This window comes from Salarias fasciatus, chromosome 10, assembly GCF_902148845.1.
Source record: "Salarias fasciatus chromosome 10, fSalaFa1.1, whole genome shotgun sequence".
Lineage (NCBI taxonomy): Eukaryota > Metazoa > Chordata > Actinopteri > Blenniiformes > Blenniidae > Salarias > Salarias fasciatus.
Window position 1 is genome coordinate 23,472,796 of NC_043754.1, and position 10,337 is coordinate 23,483,132.

The 10,337-nt window shown below is 45.4% G+C and overlaps 2 long non-coding RNA genes across 2 annotated transcripts; both read left to right on the forward strand.

The window, feature by feature from the left end:
• Positions 1 to 4,681: 4,681 nt before the first annotated feature.
• Positions 4,682 to 5,543, forward strand: LOC115395856 (uncharacterized). Its single transcript, XR_003932333.1, has 3 exons — positions 4,682 to 4,766; positions 4,918 to 5,127; positions 5,236 to 5,543. It is a non-coding gene; the product is annotated as an uncharacterized LOC115395856 (long non-coding RNA).
• Positions 5,544 to 6,335: 792 nt separating this feature from the next.
• Positions 6,336 to 6,885, forward strand: LOC115395630 (uncharacterized). The gene is made up of 2 exons (XR_003932302.1): positions 6,336 to 6,436; positions 6,525 to 6,885. It is a non-coding gene; the product is annotated as an uncharacterized LOC115395630 (long non-coding RNA).
• The last annotated feature ends 3,452 nt before the right edge of the window (positions 6,886 to 10,337 follow it).

Sequence of the window (10,337 nt, forward strand, 5' to 3'; positions counted from 1 at the left end):
TGGAGGCAGAGTTTACAATGTCCAGAGAAGTTCTGGGCCTCATCTGACTTCAATACAAAATGTCTACGTTTCCAGCCAAAGAAAGAGTTTCTCTCTGGAGCAGCCATGACTCCAGCAGCAGGGGGTAAAATTGATGGCATCGCGGGTTGTTTATTCACGGTTAAACATATCAGTAGAGCGGGAGGCTGCTCCAAGACAGCGGTCGATGCGTCGTCTATCATTTATATATCTACGGTGTCTGTTGTTTATAGATCTACGATGTGGCGGTTTGTGCCGTAAAGTGCTGTAAAGTGTCGTAAAGTGTCACAATGTCTTTATACGGCGCGGATGTCTGTTGTTGCTGCTTTATTCCGTCTGATTTTCAAGTGATCCCGCTCAGTAATCCGTGTTTTTATCAGAAGTACCTGTAACGAGATTGCATATTTTTTGTGTGTACTGTAACGGATTACAGTTACATTTTTTTGTATCCTGATTACGTAACGCCGTTACATGTAATCCGTTACTCCCCAACCCTGATAAAGGCCTGTAAAGACCACCACTGCTGCTGTACGGCTCCTTGAGGTTAAGTTACTGATACTGTGGATTACAAGTTGACGTGACTTGGAAAAACACAGCAGAGTGGCGCTACCTGGGAGCCGTCCGGCTGCTTTTCCTCGTCGAATCGCGTCTCCGCGTCTCCAGCTTTTTCAGCCAATCTCCTTCTCTCCAGCCCAGAATTGCCCAGAATTGCCCAGAATTGCCGACCCAATCCACATCTCGATTGTCCAGAATTTCTCAAAGCAGCCAATCGCGTCTCTCCATCCCCAGAATTGTTCAGCCAACCGACGTCTCTTCTGGCCCACGTAGAGCACGTGCTTCTCTTGACCAATCGGTGTCCAGCTTACTACGAGCTCGCTAAACAACCAATGACAGGACACGTATCAAGTCAGGATGGGACCCGCTCCCGGTGTGCGCCCCCCTCCCCCTTTTCCCCCTCCTCAAACTCCGTGGAAAAACACAGTGGATTTGCACATCAAGGTAAGTTGATATTAACTTTCATTTAGTCTATATTAATAAGCTACACATACGACACTGTTATAATCACAAGAAAGAAACAGTCGTGGCATCGTGGTGACATGACGTGATGACTCTGGAGAGTTTTTTCATTCATTCGTGTTATCCATGCTTGTTTTTATTCTGTTATTTCGATGCTTGTTTTTTTCCACTTCAGAATACGTCGAGGTTTTTCAGCTGTTTTAGCTATTTAAAGTTCTGTTTTTGTTGCAATTATTATCATAGCCATGTGAGTATTGTTTGATTATGCAGTGTGCCAATTAAACTATACAGTTTTTATATATTACAATTTCGGAGAGCTTCTCTGAGCTGCAGGGACACATATTACAGGCCCGACTCGCCTGTAACTGCAATGACTGAAGTCTTTTTTTACTGCAGCTTCATTGTGCTGTTTTATTAGCAAAAATATCAGCTGAGAAATTTCATTGACAATCTTTAATTAATTTGCAGTATATGCATACGATATAATAGAATTTGTGCTTTTTGAACTTATGTACCTACAAATAATAATGACAGCAATTTAACACATATTAGTAGTAGCTATTTATTAGGTATAAACTCTCACTGGACTTCTTGGTGTAACGTGTGCATGTATTCCTCTGTTAATGGTAGATGGCTTCCAAACACAAGAAACACAGAGCGATGGGGGATGACGAATGGGTTTCCCGCCTACGAAGGTTTGCTGCTTCTGGCGTTTGGCCCTCTGAGGCGGGCAATAGACCAGCACCACGCCAGAAAAAGTGGCATGATCTTTATGTCAAGGTATGTTGGACATAATAATCAGCATTTAGTGTGCACTTATTAAGAATAAACTTAATTTAAAAAAGTGTGAGGCATTAAGATATATTCAAATTGCATTCTAGATTGAGAAATGCCCTATGCAGCGGAGGGGACAATCGTCTTTATTTGGCCAGACGCAAACTTGTAGCTGCGGTTTCCATGCAAATAAGGTATGTTGGTATCTCGTGAAATGAATGTGTTTTATTCTGTATGAATGAATGAATTTTTCTTCCCTGTGCTCTTGCAGCCTTCCGCCAGTGTCCCGGTCACATCCCCCAGCGCTCCAGATTGTCCAGGTCCGTCAACAACATCATCTGGACAGACTGCTCCCAGAGCCCCTTTGACTTTGGCATCGGTAAATATTAATGATGTTACAGGTGTTGGTAATTGCAAAAATATTTAGAGAAAACATGTTGAAGGAAACACTATCAAACTTTTTCTGCAGTTTACAAAGTCAAGGTTTGCCACGTCTCATGGTGCTGCCTTGACACCAAACCTGAGTTTGGCGAGAAAACATGTCAGCAAGGTAATGTAGCAGCAGCACGGTGTTGTCCGGCTCATTTCAATGGATGATGTTTTTAGCTGTTCTCTCTCCCTCTCTCATCAGGCCTCCAGCTCTTCTGTGTCCTCCAGCACCCCTGCAAGTGCCACAACAAGCAGAGCACAGTCACCTGCCCGCAGTCCCAGGACATTTATTCAGACGGTCTCTCCTCTGTCTCTTCCTCCCTCACCTGTGGCAAAGCGGCCCTCTGCCACCTCCATCCCACCAGCGACTGAGAGAGCGGTGAGGAAGTTTTCACTCCAGTTACTTTCTTTCCATTGATGTTTTACAAAACTTAAAGTAATAATGGCATCCTCATTATTTTGTCTTTACATTGCTGTCTTGAAACAATTAGGAAGCATCAGCCTCATCCTCAGCTCCTCCAATCCCACTGTCCTCTACTACGACCTCTGCGTGTCCATCTGCTCCACCCCTGACTGCTCCACCTCCGACTGCTCCCTCTGAGCTCTCCACATCCGACCCTGTTCACGCTCCAGCAGGAGAAGCACAGACAGCTCCAGGTTCTGAGCTTTACTGGCTGCCAGCGGAGATGAAAAAAAATATACCAGCTCAGGATCAGAGATGGATTTCGGCTGCCATCTGGAAAAACCAGCGACTGCGAGTAGACCTGAAGTTGTGGTACACACCACCAGAGCCTGCTCTTATTTATCATCAGGCTCCTACTCCAGAGCGGTTTTTCACCCACAAGCTCCTCCTGTGGATGCCGTATCACTTGTGGAAAGTGAGGCTGCACTGCCCTGTGTGCAGAAAGCAGCTCACAGGTGCCGGTGTCCACAAGAGAGCGCGCAAAGTCTTGGATATTGACAGTTATTACATTTTAATCACAGAGACTCTGAGATGCAACTCAGTTGGGTGCAAAACAAATTACATCTCCTCCAGCAAGACCATCCTTGACCAGCTGGATATGGCTCACAGGCTGGAGTTCAGGCTGATCCTGACGCAGAAGTGAGTAAACCAGATTGATAAATGTTTGAAATCAAAGCAGATTGATCGTTAACTGTGTTTATTAATTCTGCGTGTCTCTTTTGTTTATCTTTCTCTTTCTTTCAACAGATTTGCATGTGACATCCGTGTCATTAGGTTTTTGAGGGAGAGGACGCTGGGAAACAGCCCCACACGTTTGGTTAAACAGCTGAAAGAAAACCACAGCGAGGAGTGGCTGAAGCGCCTCTGCCGATATCTTGGGGCATGCTCTGACTTTGCAGCTCGGCCCAGCTTGCTCCCCGTCACATTCCAGGAGCCCCCTGAGCCAATAGCAGTACCAAGTCACCGCTGGATGTTGGCTCTGTATGGGCGAGACATTCTGAGCAGGCTGGACCACATCAAAGCCACAATAACGTCCACATTTGGCACCATCCTGAAAATGGACTCCACCAAAAAGGTAGATCACTTTGATGGACATCCTTCCGATATGAAATTATTATTTTCAGTCATATATGACAACACTAAATATTAAACTCAACTCTGAATGCTGTGTTTTTTTATGAAGATGAAATGTGATACTAATGTGCTTTGTCCCATCTGAAATCACAACACTGTATGTGGGCTTTTGTGTCATTATAGATCACCAAAAAACTGTCTGGCGTTGCCAGAGGGACTGGTCTGTGGCTCTCATCAGTGAGTAATGAGGTGGGCCAAATCCTCATCAGTGTCTTGACTGCTCAGGAGGGTCCTGGGCTCGACATGATGGCTGCTGGGCTCATCCGGCGCTACAGTGATGCTGGAGTGGCTGCTCCTCAGCTCCTCTATGTTGACACTGACTGCTGCACGCAGCAAGGAGAACAGACAAAGCTGAAAGAGAGGTTTGGTGGGTGGCCAGATGTTGTTGTAAAACTTGACATCTACCACTTCATGCGGCGGCTGGCATCTGGATGCACAAATGAGGCACATCCCCTGTACCCCACCTTCATGGCCAAGCTGTCCTGCTGCATCTTTGAGTGGGATAGCGGTGATGTTTCCTTGCTGCGGAGGGCCAAGAGGGAGCAGCTGAGGAGAGAAGGTGTTCCTGGTATCACTGATAAATTGGTGGACCAGCAGATCACCAAAGAGGACCTGGCCCTGCACTGCAGAAGACGGACAAGAGGAGAGCCACAGACCGTCATCATGATTGAGGGGCTGCTTAACGAGCTGATGGGTGTGAAGGGCAGAGACCTTCTTGGTGTGCCTCTCTTAGACCAGGAGAGGATGCAGAACATTTGGAGAGTCCAGAAAAGGCACATAAAATGCATTCAAGACCAACCAGGTGTGCTCCTGTACACCCAGACTGGAAGTACCACCACCAAGGAGGGCATCATTCTCCCAAAATACCGATGTGCCAGGGGGTCGTCGTCACTGGAATCTTTCCACTGTCATCTACAGAGGTTCATTCCAGGTTTGTATTAATCCCTTATTCATCAGCAAGGTAAATGTGATAAGCTTTACATTATTGCAATGGAGACACAGTGTCTGTATTGCAAACTCAAAAAAAAAAAAAATAATAAATCAACTGCTTACAGTGTTTATTTGTTTTAATCTATTTTTAGGAACGAGTGCCAACAGTCTGAATTTCCAGCTGTACCTCCTGGATGGCCTCAACAGATGGAACCAGGACAGAGAAGCTGCCTCTCTGGCAGTCCAGACCTCGTCACTGCGAAGCTACTCAGGTGACCTTGTTCACTGTGTCAACACCTACAGTACCAAGGTGCTTGGAAGGAAACTCGTCCCTTCTTTCCAACCTCCGTCTGTGTACACGGGTGAGTTCAGAATTTACCCTCATGTGCTCTTAAATACATAAAAAACAACATGATTAATTAGTTGCCATTGTTTTTTTTATCAATTTTATTTTCTACTTTCTATCCCAGGAGAGCTGATAGGTATCGATTACCTGTTCAGGCAGACAGGAAGGGCCATGCAGAACACAGAGCCTGACACAGAGGAGACCGACCAGCTGCTGGAGGACATTGGCACAGAGGGGGAGTTTGAAGACGAAGGCTTTGAAGATGCAGATGTAGACCCCACCGTAGGATCCTTGGACACCACAAGCCCATCTTCTCAGCCACCACCAACCATCACCTCCCCAGTCTGTGTTGTGGAAAGCCCCACCTTTCCCCAACCTCCTGCATCTGATCCCATCTCGTCTGCCCCATGCCTCCCTGCTCCCACCCACCTTCCAGCTGCTCTGCTGACCTCTACAGTTGCTGTGAGTATTGGTGATAGTCTTATCTGGAACACCTGCTATTTATGATATTCTAAAATGACTTTTAATGTGTTTTAATTTTGGTTGAGTATAAATTTTTATTTGTGATACAATCATTTTCAGACTGTGGATTTGAGTACCACCAGCTCAGACTCTGCGCCTCTCCCTCCCACTGTCACCACTGCTGTTGCCACTGCCACAGATCCACCTGCTACTCTCTCTGCTCCCTCTGCTGCTCTCTCTGCTCCCTCTGCTGCTCTCTCTGCTGCTCTCTCTGCTCCCTCTGTTGCTCTCTCTGCTGCTCTCTCTGCTCCCTCTGTTGCTCTCTCTGCTGCTCTCTCTGCTCCCTCTGTTGCTCTCTCTGCTGCTCTCTCTGCTCCCTCTGCTGCTCTCTCTGCTCCCTCTGCTGCTCTCTCTGCTCCCTCTGCTACTCCCTCTGCTGCTCCCTCTGCTGCTCTCTCTGCTGCTCTCTCTGCTCCCTCTGCTGCTCTCTCTGCTCCCTCTGCTGCTCTCTCTGCTCCCTCTGCTGCTCTCTCTGCTCCCTCTGCTGCTCTCTCTGCTCCCTCTGCTGCTCTCTCTGCTCCCTCTGCTACTTCCTCTGCTCCATTTGCAAAGAGCCGGGCACACTCTCACAGACAGGTGGGATAATCTTGTTAATCTTTGGATACCATATTTTTTTTATTACAACGGTCTATTACTAATGGTCATCTTATCTTCTGTAACAGTCCACTGGTGCATCATGTTCCACCTCCAGCAAAGCCTCTGCTGCTCCTCTTCCCACCACCATCACCACCTCTGTCTCCACTGCTTCAGCTGATGTTCCTTGCAGGCCACCAGCTATGAGCCCAGCAGCACCTGAACAGGAGGTAATATCAGGTTATATTGCACTTAAATGTTATGTTTTTGCTTGTAATAGGATTGTTTTTAATTGTCCATTTACTGTTACATTGTCAGGCTGTGGATGAGCATAATATTCCAGGGATGGACCGAGTGAACAGCCTGGCAGAGTACTTGGTGGCACTGCGGACTGAAAATGCACAGACCCTTTCTAATCAGCAGGCCAGCACCATCATTGCTCTGTGGCAAAATTTACTGCCACATGATCAGCAGCGTGTGGCCTACGCCGCTCGGCACCAAGTGCGCCTGACCACCGGGCGGTATAAACAACCCAAGTCCAAAGCAGAATTTACACCAGGGGTGGAGAGCATGACCCGCTGTGTCCTCGGTTCCTCGGGATCTCCTGCCCAGTGGCCAGACTGTTGTCGCCTGGTGGAATCAGTCTTCATAAAGCTCTGCAACATTCACAAGAGCCCCCAAAAAAAGGATGGACATGCTCTCACGAGGTGGACATTGATTCTCAGGGACTACAACAAAATTAGGCAGCTGGTCCTTGGGAACGGCATGGTAATGCAGGATACCACCATTCAGCTGTATGCAGTCAACCAAACAACTCTGACGCAGTGGCACAATAAAAGACTAAAGCGACAGGACTGCAGAATTTTGCTGCAGGGGGTCAATCTGCCTGCCCCAATTCCTGTAGCTTCCACGCCTCTGCTACCACCTCAGGTACGACCCACTGCTGCACCAATACATCCTGGCCCGAAACTTTTGTACAACTTCCCTGAAAGCACAGCAGGGCAGGCTGTACTCAAGAGAAGACACCCTGCATCGCCATCTGTGAGTGCTCCACCAGCAGTTCGCCCAAGGCTGTCTGCTCAGAGGCAGATCTTTCCCAGGCAGGCAGCACCACCACCACCACCACCACCACAACAACAACAACAACCACAACCACTTCCACCACAGCTACCACAGCCTATGTTGATCCCTGTACCTGTTGTTTTCAATCCCACACTTTCCACAAGCCCCTCCATATTCCGGGCTCCACTAGTCCATATGCCGGGACCAATTGCATCTGCTGGCCCTCTTCCTCCTCCTCCCCCCACTCGCAGGGCTTACAAACGGACGGTTGAAAAAAACAAATGTGGCCAGTGTCACCAGCCCCGCACCAAGGAAAGTGGGCACAGCCAGTACTATGGTCATGTGTACTGCCCACAGAATGCTGGTGTGCCACTTGACCAGTGGATGCAAGAGATGCGGCAGAAGAGGACCAAGGAGTGATGGAGTCTGGGACTCTGAATGTTGTAAATAGTTTTATATGTTCAATTATTCAATTATTATTAATCTTTTTTTTTGTTTTAATAGTGTTGTATATAATTGTGTGGAAATACTTTGGTGTGCATAGTTAGCTCTTTGTGTCATACTCAAATAATATGTTTGTATTTTTCAATAAATCTGGCCTTTATTTTTGCAGCAGTGCTTTCGGTTTGTTATTCACATAAATATCTGTTTAGTAAAGTAAAACAAACAGACCTTTTTGCAATGTAGAGATAATATGACAGGCCAAGATCATGTATTTAAAATCATTTTGTAACTGATAAAATTTACCTTGTTCTTTATGAGGGTATCATTACAACTAGAAAAGCTTTTTAAAGAAAGCCTGTCTTCTTATATAGCTTTGTAAATATCACAGTTATAAAAGCAAGTCTGACCAGACAATAAATGTACAAAAAGTGAATAATATTTTCATAACAAACTTAGTTTTATGTCAAAGTTTAGCAACAGCTGCTTAAAAGTAGTTCACATATTTGTGTCATCAGCGGGGCTTGAACCTGTGACTTTCGGAGTCACATCTTCCCCATCAAGCACACAGGCACTGAAAAATTTTCCCTGTATATTTGAAATTTCAGGAAGAAATTGGCTCCAAGTAGATCATAAAAGCAGCAAAAAGACAAGCAAAATTGAAAGAAGTGCTCAATTCTCCATTTTTCTCCATTTTTTCCTTCTTTTCCTCCTTTTTCCTTCTCCCCCTTTCTCCCCCTCTTCTTCCCCTTCTTTTCCCTTCTTCCCCCCCCTAGACAGACTATTGTTCCCCAGCTTTGGCGCAGCGGAAGCGTGCTGGGCCCATAACCCAGAGGTCGATGGATCGAAACCATCCTCTGCTAGCAGCTTTTAATTAAGCAGAAACATTCTCATGTCTCATACTGGACAAATGATTCAGTTACAGTTGTTTATAAGAATCACCGTTTGATTCATCTTTCAAAACCCGACTACCTTTTAATACAGCTGATATAACATCCACCTTGACTAAGGTTTGAAGAAAGGAGCAAAACATCTGGTGGAAGCCCTTAAAAGGCAGTGTCGACCCCTGCTGGACTTGTAGGAAAACAACAGTGATTCCAGAAAGAATTACTACACAGAGGATGAGGAGAAAGACAAAACTAACTTAGTAATGGTGCAATTTTCTGTGTTTATCAAGCTTTCAGCATTCAAACACTTCCCAGAAAAGCATCTGGATGTCTGAGTGTCCTCTGCCACAATACAGCTGCTTTCACCTCTGCATCACTTTGGGTTGTGACTGTTTGAAACAGATTTCTCTGGGATTGCAGTCTGATTTTTACATCTTGGACACTTTAATTTGTTTCACAGAAGGCTGAAATCAGCATCCTTACCTCTGTGTTCTCTGTGGCCTGTACAGTCAAACAATGGTAATTTTCACATGAATCATCTGCTGATTTGTTGTTAACAGTTAAAGTTTTGCATAAATGGCCCTGTCACAGCTCCTCCTCTGTCCACGTGATGCAGTCACTTCACAGGCTTGACCAATCACCTCTACATTCAGTTTCAAATGTTCAATACGAAAACATCCTGCTCAAAATAACAACACGGATTTCAGAAAGCTGTGGGTGACGTCACATAATTTTGGTCCATCTTTTTAAACAGTCAGTGGTTTTGACTGATGACTCACTATGAAAGTCAAATAAACAACCATTATTGATGCATTAGTCCAGTACTTTCAGTTGAATTGAGATTGAAGTTGTAAGCTAATACTGCTAGCAGAGGATGGTTTCGATCCATCGGCCTCTGGGTTATGGGCCCAGCACGCTTTCACTGCGCCACTCTGCTGTGTCCAAGCTGTCAGACATGGACATTCACTCAGTGAACAAGCCGTAACTTTTCAACTCAGAGCTGTTGAGTTGTCTGTATTTTCACTGCTTGAAGCCGAATGTGAGCATTTTTCAACTTTCAATATCTTCTAAAATGTGTTTGTCTGCATTGACAACTCTTATTCCATTGTATTCGTAGTCATTACGTTACATAAATATAGGCCTCACTCATAAATGGTTATTACATCACTTTTAATCTTTAAGATATCAAGCGACCTCCTGGTCGATCACAACTGTTCATATAATATGAGATGTACTTGTAGGAGTAAAGATTAAACCATCTTCGGAACTGAGCGAGCATTGCTGTATGAAGTTGAAATTCAGCAGGTGGTTGCCCAGAAGAAACAATTCTAGAAATTGTCTAGTCACGTACTACGGTGACCAAATTTTCCACGTTCACAGCCTCATAGTACAAAATTGGAGGCTCAAACCAGGATATCTTTTTTTTTTTTCTCCAGACAATCTCCATTTATCAACCAACCCAGTTTCACTCCAAATGGTGTAATAGCTAAGTTTGGTCCACAGCACAGATCGTAGACATGTCAGGAAAGACGCCCAGACTGTTACAGCGCCACGTTTCATCATCCTGGACTTTCACTTTTTTCTGAAAATGTATTTTGTTGTCCAATTCGGCATTTTTGAATTAGAATTGATATTTTGATGGAGAGTGAGGAAAGAGAAGGGCAATAAAGCTCAATAGGAAAACTCTACTCTCCTTCACACGTGGTTCTGAAGTCAGTTAAAGAGAATATAACATTCACCG